The sequence below is a fragment of the Ipomoea triloba genome, chromosome 14 (genome assembly GCF_003576645.1).
Source record: "Ipomoea triloba cultivar NCNSP0323 chromosome 14, ASM357664v1".
NCBI classification, from domain to species: domain Eukaryota; kingdom Viridiplantae; phylum Streptophyta; class Magnoliopsida; order Solanales; family Convolvulaceae; genus Ipomoea; species Ipomoea triloba.
In genome coordinates this window covers 15,480,346-15,490,602 of record NC_044929.1, presented here as the reverse complement: position 1 = coordinate 15,490,602, position 10,257 = coordinate 15,480,346, and positions in this window count along the sequence as shown.

Here is a 10,257-nt window from a genome sequence, read left to right as displayed (position 1 = left end):
CAAGGCGTTTTCCCCCTTTTATGCTCGATTTACGAACTGAGAGTCCCACTTAAAGGTCGGTTTAGATACCGATCTGAATTGGCTTTCTTTGTCTGAGACCTTGCTCAGGTTGGTGCATCGACCGGTGTTCTACTTTCAGTCTAAGAACTTTATCCCTTTGATCTGTTCGGTCGTCTAGGACAATGGTTATTCTTTTGTGTCCTGCTTGGGCTAGTTACATAGAGATCATTCTTGTGATCTCAAGGTTGGTATTAAGGACGTTTCTCCTCTTATGCCATGTTTGGGCTAGGGGTCTAAGGACTCATTGCTTTACTATACCCACGATAGCGGACGAGGACACTCGTCATTCTGGTCCGGAGACCGTTGCTTTTCTCGATCTTCTAATCATAATGGAGGATGTTTTGCCTCACGTATCTAGAGACCGTCAATTTCTTAACATCGCGGTCGCTATGGTCTAGGGACCATTTGATTTTTCGACCTAGTGGTCGTCCTAACCTTGTGGTCATTATGGTCTAGGGACCATTTGATTTTCCAACCTAGTGGCCGTCTTGACCTTGTGGTCATTATGGTCTAGGGACCATTTGATTTTCCGACCTAGTGGTCGTCTTAACCTTGTGATCACCCAGTCTAGTGACCATAGTTTTTTCCAACATCACCGTCGTAATTACGCCGAGATCTGATCCCGGGTTTTGGGTGCCGGTAGTGGAAATACCAACCTAACCGGGCTTGCATATAAATTTAGTATGACTATTCTACATACATGATCGTGTAAAATTTACAAATTAATATTACATTAAAATTTTTATAAATGCTAAAAATTTTGGTCTTGTATTTTCCAATGCCAAGACTCTTCACATGAACCTGCCAACCACCCATCCTCCACTTCCTTGTTTCTTGCGACTCCACTGCCCATATCCCATACTCACCTCTCTTGCTTTCTTTTTCTTCTATTTTTCTGCTTTTCACATTCCATCGCCACTTTATGCCCAATTACAAATTCTTTCTCCACCACCCTAGAGACCATAGTGGGAGCAGTAGAAAATAGTAATGCATGTAGGTTTGTGCAGACTGTAAAATAATTTGGGTGTATAATGGATGTATGTTTAGTGGTATGGATGGAAAAGTGTAAACGAGGATGGAATCTCCGAGTGTCGGTCTCATAAGGACGGACACTTGGAATTCAATGTTGTATTATCAAACACCATCACACATTTGCACTAGGAAGCAAAAAGCAAGGTACATTGTGCAAGAAGTAAGGGAGCAAGGTAAGTAAAGAGTAATCAAAGAAAGCAAAGGAAACAAAGATGGAGTTAGGTGAATTGGACTAGTCTACCCTTAATCATGTGAAATGAAGCAACTTAGGTAAGAGGTGAACTATGTGTGAATTGAGTCTATGTGAGATGACTTCTAATGCCTTAGTCGTTTTAGACTTTGAAGGCCTATCAAGAGAGATGAGCATTCTCATGTCAACATCCCCTAGGAGACATTTCATCAAACATGTTGTCTACATCTCATTCCGGACCTTGTCCTATCGGATCTAGGGCGGGAATTGCAAGGGAAGCTAGTCTAGGATTAAGCCCCAATTTCTTGCAAGCATAACCCTACCTAAACCTATTACATGTAAGGTAGCCCTACCTAAACCTAAACCCTACCTAACACTCACACACAAGAGTCAATATCAACATTCCACTTCCAACAAGACATCAACACATAGCCACAATTGCCAAGTTCAATTCATACACATAACAAGGAAATAGGATCCAATTCACATGGAGACTCTAGCCAAACATTATTGATCTAGATTAAATAACAAAGCAATTGAGCATTCAATGGAGGAAATTAGAGAAATTAGAAGCAATGAAAGTTACCTACTCAATAGCAATTGCAATCAATCATCAAATTGAAGAAGACAATCCAAGCTTACAAGAGAAGTTGTCAATTCCACCTACAACACTTGAAGTCTTCCTTCACTAATGGAGAGCTTGATCTAGAGATGAATCTAACCTAGAGAGAGAAATACAAGTGAAATGTGTTGGAAAAAATGACATAAATGGCATTTTAAGTGGCCATTTTGTGGTATAAATATATATAGGGTCCACATCTGATTTGGGTCGGGTCAAAGTGGATTCGGATTCTTCGTAGTGAGACGAAGAGATCGATATATTATACGCTCAAAATGGATAATGGGTGAATGATAAATTGGTTCAAAGTAGACCCATTGAGATGGAAAATGTGTCGGAAAAGCTTTAAAGAAAGCCTTTGTCCCACATTGGTTTGGGAAGAGGATTTCACCCACTATATATACAAGAGTCTTTTTTAAGCTAATTGACTTGTATGGCATAGAGGCTCTCTCTCGCGCGCATGGGGGGGGGGTGCAAATCAAATCCCAAAATGAGTTCGAAAAGGCTTGAACTCGTGTGCGCCGGCACCTGCGGGCACGAGTGTCGTCCGGAAAATTGGCTGGCCTTGCGGGCTAAGTTATGCCGAATTTCCGAACATTTTTCAATCTCAGTACCACGCAAACCTTCGAGAGGTGATGAGTTTGAGACATCAGCGATGTCTCGCGGCACGCCTCAGTAGCGTTCGAGACATCAAGCGAAGTTACGCCCGAGAGACGCGATCTCTCGAAGGAAGGCGGTCACGCGTCTTGCGGACCTCTCGCAGGCTGATGTCTGGCGAACCTCTCTCACGAGCGATGTCTCGTGGCTTCCAGGGTAACTCGTAGTGACCTCCGCAGCGACGTATCACTTCCACTGTGACCGTTCATAAAAATGACCTTTGGCATTATGGAATTAATTTGATTAATCCGGCCATTATTTCTTATTAATGGACTGATAGTGGGAAGTAAATTCGTGCTTAGTGGGTGGAGGTTACATGTGAAGAATGAATGCCATTATCAATGCTATTTATCCTTTTCCTCTACTATAAATTACCAGGTTGAGCAGGAGATTTATACAATACGTAAGAAATCAGTTTTCCTCCTCGAAACTCTGATCTTCCTTCGTTCTAGCCACCTGTGTTCATCTCACGTTCTCATTCGTCGGATCCAAGTTTGTGTGCTCAAAAGGCGGATCGTAGTACGTTTTATCCTGGGAAACCTAGACCGCAACGCTCTAGCACCCCCGAGAGGCGGTAAATAAGGTTTTAAGGACAGAGGCAACTCGACTCGTACTTACATCTACCCCAATAGTCCGTTCTTCACCGTCCCTTGTATTCCAGGTTTATCTAACCTTTGTTGTAGGTTTAAATTCCTGGAATTTCTTGTAATATTTTTTTGTTTTAGTGGATTTTCTATTTTTGACCATTTTCTTGGGTATTTCGAGATTATTTCCCAACAAACTTAAAACCTTATTTATTCGTTTTCTAATTCTCGAATACCACGGAGAAATGGAAAATCCAGCCTTACCCTTGTTTGCTAACGGGGACGAGAACGGTAATGTTGTTGTGAACAACAATGGAGGGAACGGCAACGTTGTTGCACATTCCCAAGCACCGGTGAACGTTGGTTCACAGAACGGTGTGGGCATCACGGAAAATGTTCCTACGATGCAGGTACCCTCGATACCAATTAGATCGGCTAATAGCCACGCAGGATCCAGTGGTGTGATTACTACATGGTCCGAGGACTGTGGTAGTGTGACCAATGACTTCGATCATAATCGAGTGAAGGCCAAGCGAAAGCTTAAACCTGAACTAGTTTATGTGAGGAAGGTGAAGGGTCATTACGATGCGAACCGTCATCCTGGAGAAAAGGTTGAAGACAACTTTGCTAGTATTAATGGGTACGGTGGATGGTTGGACGAGTGAAGGTCACAACCGGATTCCGATGTGCTGTGATGAGACCACCCCGAGGGAGTGGACTGCTGATCAAATGGAACAAGGCACACGATGTGATGGACTACTACGAGATAGGGATTAGGAAGTTTATTTCCATTGTAATCTCCTATCTAGTTGAATTTATTTTTAATAAATTTGTAGTAGTATCCTTTGTAATATTTTTATTGATTAAAAATATGTATGTTCCATTGAGAAGTATTGAATCACGATATACATGCGTATTATTTTGTGAAATAATTTTGATGTATGATTCAATATTTTATATGCTTTGTGCATGTGTAGCATTTGTTTGAGAAATGCTAATATGGTTAATGACCAACAAAAAAATGTAACTCGTGTGTTGCATGATTGAAATCACGTAACGAACCTCGGTTCTAGATTTCATAGGAAAATCAATTGTCAAAAATTGAGATAACCTTATAATCGTGAGCATTACGGCTCAATTGTTTGGAATATTTTTAAGTGATATTCTTAATGCGATTATAATGGTTTGATTCAACTAGTTGGAATTTTGGTTGATTTGATCTCGTTAATTGTAATTTGAGACAAATGATGGAACGTTGGGTCAATAATCGGTTAAATTGAGCTTAAGTGCTAACGTTGCAGCGCTAACGGAAAGGCTCAATCGGTTGCTATTTATTTAGCAATTTGGTACGTTGTAGTATCTATTTACATTTGTTTAAAGCTTAATCGCTTAACGGGAAACTGTATCTAGTACTGGGTAAGTGGGTTTGATACACCACTAACGTACCAACGTAATAGTGTTTCGTACACTAACGGACTAGTGTATTATTAGCATTTTAAGGGCTAATTGAATTCACTAGGATAGTGCACTACGACACTAACATCTAAACAGCTTGTTTAATACCAAGATTAATCCATTGGTTAAGACACAAATCGTAGTGCTTAACATCTAAACAGCTTGTTTAATACCAAGATTAATCCATTGGTTAAGACACAAATCGTAGTGCTTAACGGGATTAAGATGGAATTAAAGTTCAAAGCTTATGGGATTCGAAATGGTTGTCACAATCATCTGATATGAAAGCATATGGAAGATTGTTAGTCTTCCGAGAAGAGGTAATTCGAGCACCTCTCGTGGGATTTAACTGCACCTTGCAAAAGGTTGCTAACCCTTCCACCTCTCGTGATCGTAAGGGGTAGTTTAGTACTGCCTATACCTTGCGAGAAGAGGTTGTTTATTGCTTTCAGGACCGCTGTAGCGGTATGTTATTCTTTATAAGAATAAAGTGAAAACCAAACCCTCCACCTCTCGTGATCGTAAGGGGTAGTTTGGTACTGCCTATACCTTGCGAGAAGAGGTTGTTTATTGCTTCCAGGACCGCTGTAGTGGTATGTTATTCTTTATAAGAATAAAGTGAAAACCAAATTAATTGTTGAATTAATGCGGTTAAAATCGATCGATGTGGTGAACAAGAAACACCTTCAGGTGATTTCTATGTTGTTATTATACTTGAGAGTATAATGTTGATTCACCTCAATCGAACGATGCTACCGAACACGATTATCAATACGTTAATATGTTCGGGCCTACCTCAAGAATGTAGGGGGGAGGCAATTGTCTTTTGGACAAGCAAAAACCTTTTACGAAGGTTCCCTACAAAGTAACTCTATAAGGTTCCTTACGAGTGTGGATATGTTTGAGCTATCCTATTGATACTTGAAATGTGGGGGCGACTTGCCAAATGTGTTCTGCTCTTAATACCCAAAGTCCATGTCTCGGACGGACATATGTAAGAACATAATGAATCAGAAATTCATCATTCGTTGAAGATGGGTTTTCTATGAAGGTCAATTGGACCTAAAACCCGAACTCATAGCTAGACATAGCTAATGAGTAATGATTTGGAAAATCCTGTAATCCAGATTTTTTTACTTACATATTAGAACGTGATGAGCATAATCTAACTTGTTAACTAGAAAATGGAATGTATTTGGTAAGGATTGTAGAATCATGTGGTCCGATTTTCTGACGTACTTGTTAGAATGCGATATGCATAGTCTAACTTGTTTACTAGAAATTGGATTAGGTTTTCTAACACGGCTTGTTAGAAAATAAAGCCTCGAATGGATGTAGAAATTGTGTTTTCTACGGATGTCCATGATAAGTAAAATAAGTTTACCTCTCGTGAATGGACAAAGTCACCTCTCGTGACCGGCCAAGCTATTGAGGGAATAATTCTGAACATTACGGAATTAACTTCAAGTTAAATCCAATACAAATTCTAAGAATTAATCTCCTGATTAGTGGTGGGTTGGTTCGTAAGGTGCAAATTGGGTTTGTACCAAAAAGAGGCTATAAGGTGAAGTAGATTCTGTCTTAGAGAATCATACTTCAGAACTGGTTGTTCTTCCTCCGGGTTATAAAACCTTTGGATCCTAGGTGGATCATCGGTTGGAAGATAAAACTGGTTAATTTCATTGAAGTATAAGGACATGTCTGTAATTGAAGATTACTTGCGAGTGCCTTGATTACTTTAATGTGTATTCTCTCGTGTGAGAATAAAAATCCATAAGGATGATACTTGCCTCAACCACGGTGTGGGATTTGGAAGTTCATCAAGTGGATTTAATAACCATTTCTTTATAGTCAAGGAACGGCCTAAGGGCTTTGTTAGTTCCACACTATGAAAGAAAGTGGGTAGCTTGGTAAAATCCTTGTATGGTAAAACAATAAGCCTGAAATATTGGCACGTGATGTTTTGATCATACAATGATAAACCAACGAGTTTAGTATAAATAGAATGACAAAAGGTCTATGTATGGCATACAATAGACGATGTTGTTACTATATGTTTATACACGATAAACTCATCGTGGGTAGAAAACGGTCGAGTGATTAAGTCTACCAGGATCATGTTAAATTGGAAAATTGACGTGAAAGATATGAATTGGCAGGTTTAAATCTTAGTGATTAAAGTCATGAGAGGACCTGTTGGTCTCATGTGAAGCCAATCTCATTGTGTTGATTAATTCCTTGCAAAAGGATGACAATCAAGTGGCTTGGACAACGTTAGATACTAAATATCCAAAATCTTAAAGATTGTACTTCTCGATGAGAATACATTCCGATTATTGGTAAGTTCAATTGTATCTAATGTGTTGCGTTTGGCCAAATATTGCCTTGCGGTTTATAAACTCTGTAGTGATACGAGTAACCCTAGTGCTACGCACTAGAAGGCAATAGTGGAAAATTATGAGATACAATTGGTATACTTATAATTTTGGACTGCAGTACGTGCGATATCCAGTCGTACTTGGAAAGTATAGTGCGTTAATCGGATATCAAAAGGACGTTAAGTCCATGAGCGGCTACATGGTTGATGTGAGCCGGGATAGTCAGTCAAAAGTGGAAATTCTCGTGATAGCGAGATCCTTATTGGAATCTATGCTGAAAACCTTAGGACACATGTGTCTCGAGAGGTTGAATGGTAATGCCATTCGTGTTGAGAATGTTCCCGAGTTGGAAAACTCATACCTCCAATGTTATTGTTTTGCTATAGTCAATCCAAAATTGGTTGAGTATGGAGTTGTATGGTAGTCTAGACTTATAAGTCGTAGACATAATACCATTTAACAATTTCTAGCAACGGGAGTTGTCTTTGTTGACTATAAGGTCAAAAAGAGGACAACGTAGCGGCCGCTAACCTTAAGGGTAACCTTTGGTTGTTGAGAAATTGATACGAGGAATGGGTCTTAAGCACTTGGTATATAAAAATTCCATAGTGGATACCCAACCTAACTGGCACCTAGGTTCAATGGGACAACTAAATTATGGAATGAGCGCGTCACTATGGGGGTCCCCGACCCCTACCACTCCTCGTTAAAACAGTGACTCCCGATCGAGGCTAGCACACTAGTGCTTTAATGATTCAATTGTCATCTAACATATGCTGTGTATGCAATGTCAAATGGGCATGTGTTGAGTTGCGGGAAACTCGAGAAAGAATCACCTATGTGAGAGAGAAGTGTGGGTCGCTTCAAAGGAGAATTGAACAGGCAGGTGTCCCAGGCAGGTGACTATCATCGCGTTGTAGAACCAGGCAGGTGTCCCAAGACCAAAATGGGCACAGTCATGAGAACAGGACGTGGTTGGATGGTTCCTGTGTGAGATTTGTCAATGTCTACACAAACGGCAGTCGGTTCAAAGACATCGCGTTCTACCGTACAGCCAGTAGGGTATATAGATCTCACAAGGCAAGGTTCAAAGGGTTAAACCAACCTCTGCTATGCAGGAATCAACCGTTGAACACAGTTGTTTCCGTTTTCTAAAATACCCCGAAAACAATTTTCATTCATGTGCGGGATTGTTGGAAAAAATGGCATAAATGGCATTTTAAGTGGCCATTTTGTGGTATAAATATATGTAGGGTCCACATCCGATTTGGGTCGGGTCAAAGTGGATTCGGATTCTTCGTACTGAGACGAAGAAATCGGTATATTATACGCTCAAAATAGATAATGGGTGAATGAGAAATTGGTTCTCAAAGTAGACCCATTGAGATGGAAAGTGTGTGGGAAAAGCTTTAAGGAAAGCCTTTGTCCCACATTGGTTTGGGAAGAGGATTTCACCCACTATATATACAAGAGGCTTTTTAAAGCTAATTGACTTGTATGGCATAGATGCTCTCTCTCGTGCGCCGGGGGGGATTGCAAATCAAATCCCAAAATAAGTTCGAAAAGGCTTGAACTCGTGTGCGCTGGCACCTGCGGGCATGAATGTCGTCCGAAAAATTGGCTGGCCTTGCGGGCTAAGTTATGCTGAATTTTCGAACATTTTTCCATCTCAGTACCACACAAACCTTCGAGAGGTCGAGAACTCTCGAAGCAGCGCCGCAGCAGGGATGAGTTCGAGACATCAGCGATGTCTCGTACCTCGGCAACGCGCGAGACATTAGTGATGTCTCGCGGCACGCCTCGGTAGCGTTCGAGACATCATGCGAAGTTACGCCCGAGAGACGCGATCTCTCGAAGGAAGGCGGTCACGCGTCTTGCAGACCTCTCGCAGGCTAATGTCTGGCGAACCTCTCTCACGAGCGATGTCTCGTGGCTTCCAGGGTAACTCGTAGTGACCTCCGCAGCGACGTATCACTTCCACTGTGACCGTTCATAAGAATGACCTTTGGCATTATGGAATTAATTTGATTAATCCGGCCATTATTTCTTATTAATGGACTGATAGTGGGAAGTAAATTCGTGCTTAGTGGGTGGAGGTTACATGTGAAGAATGAATGTCATTATCAATGCTATTTATCCTTTTCCTCTACTATAAATTACCAGGTTGAGCAGGAGATTTATACAATACGTAAGAAATCAGTTTTCCTCCTCGAAACTCTGATCTTCCTTCGTTCTAGCCACCTGTGTTCATCCCACGTTCTCGTTTGCCGGATCCAAGTTTGTGTGCTCAAACGGCGGATCATAGTACGTTTTATCTTGGGAAACCTAGACCACAACGCTCCAGCACCCCCGGGAGGCGGTAAATAAGGTTTTAAGGACAGAGGCAACTCGACTCATACTTACATCTACCCCAAAAGTCCGTTCTTCACCGTCCCTTGTATTCCAGGTTTATCTAACCTTTGTTGTAGGTTTAAATTCCTGGAATTTCTTGTAATATTTTTTTTGTTTTAGTGGATTTTCTATTTCCGTCCATTTTCTTGGGTATTTCGAGATTATTTCCCAACAAAATGAAGTGATACAACTAAAGTTTAACCCCTAATTCCTACTAAAAATATGATATTTATACTCAAAAATCCCGAAAGCTCCAAAATCTTGCGCTGCTTCCCCGTCATGAACCTCGCCACGATCGTGGCAGGCACTGTTTCTCTACCACGACCCCGCCACAATTGTGACTGGGTTAGTGCAACACCTCTTCACATTATTCTTCCTCAAATGCTCCCTTTCAAGCCCATATGCCCTCCTTTATGCTCAAAACCTTCAAAACACTCAAATGTACACATTTATAGGGATTTACAACACATTAGCACATTTCTAAGCATTTTCATCATAAATCATCCACAAAGCACTCCAAATAAGCACAACACAACCCAAAATGACTCATAAAAGAGTGAATTTTTAGCACTTATCAGTGTATAGAGTTAACAAATTTAAAGAAGTGTTTGTTGATAAAGTTAACAAATGGGGTGTGTAGAATAAAAAATTGATAAAGACGAGAGGGTGAGGAATTGTAAGGAGAGAAAAAGGTTGATGAAACATCTATTGGGTTTTAGGAGAGAGTTTGTTGAAGCTCAATTAGCATATTTTGTTAGAATAATTATGTGACCCATTATTATGGCTCATAAATATTTATTTGAATTTAATAATAATACTAATTCTACTATTGGTCAGATAATATAAGGAGCAGTTTCAATTGCTCAGATATCCATCTCACGTTGATGGAAC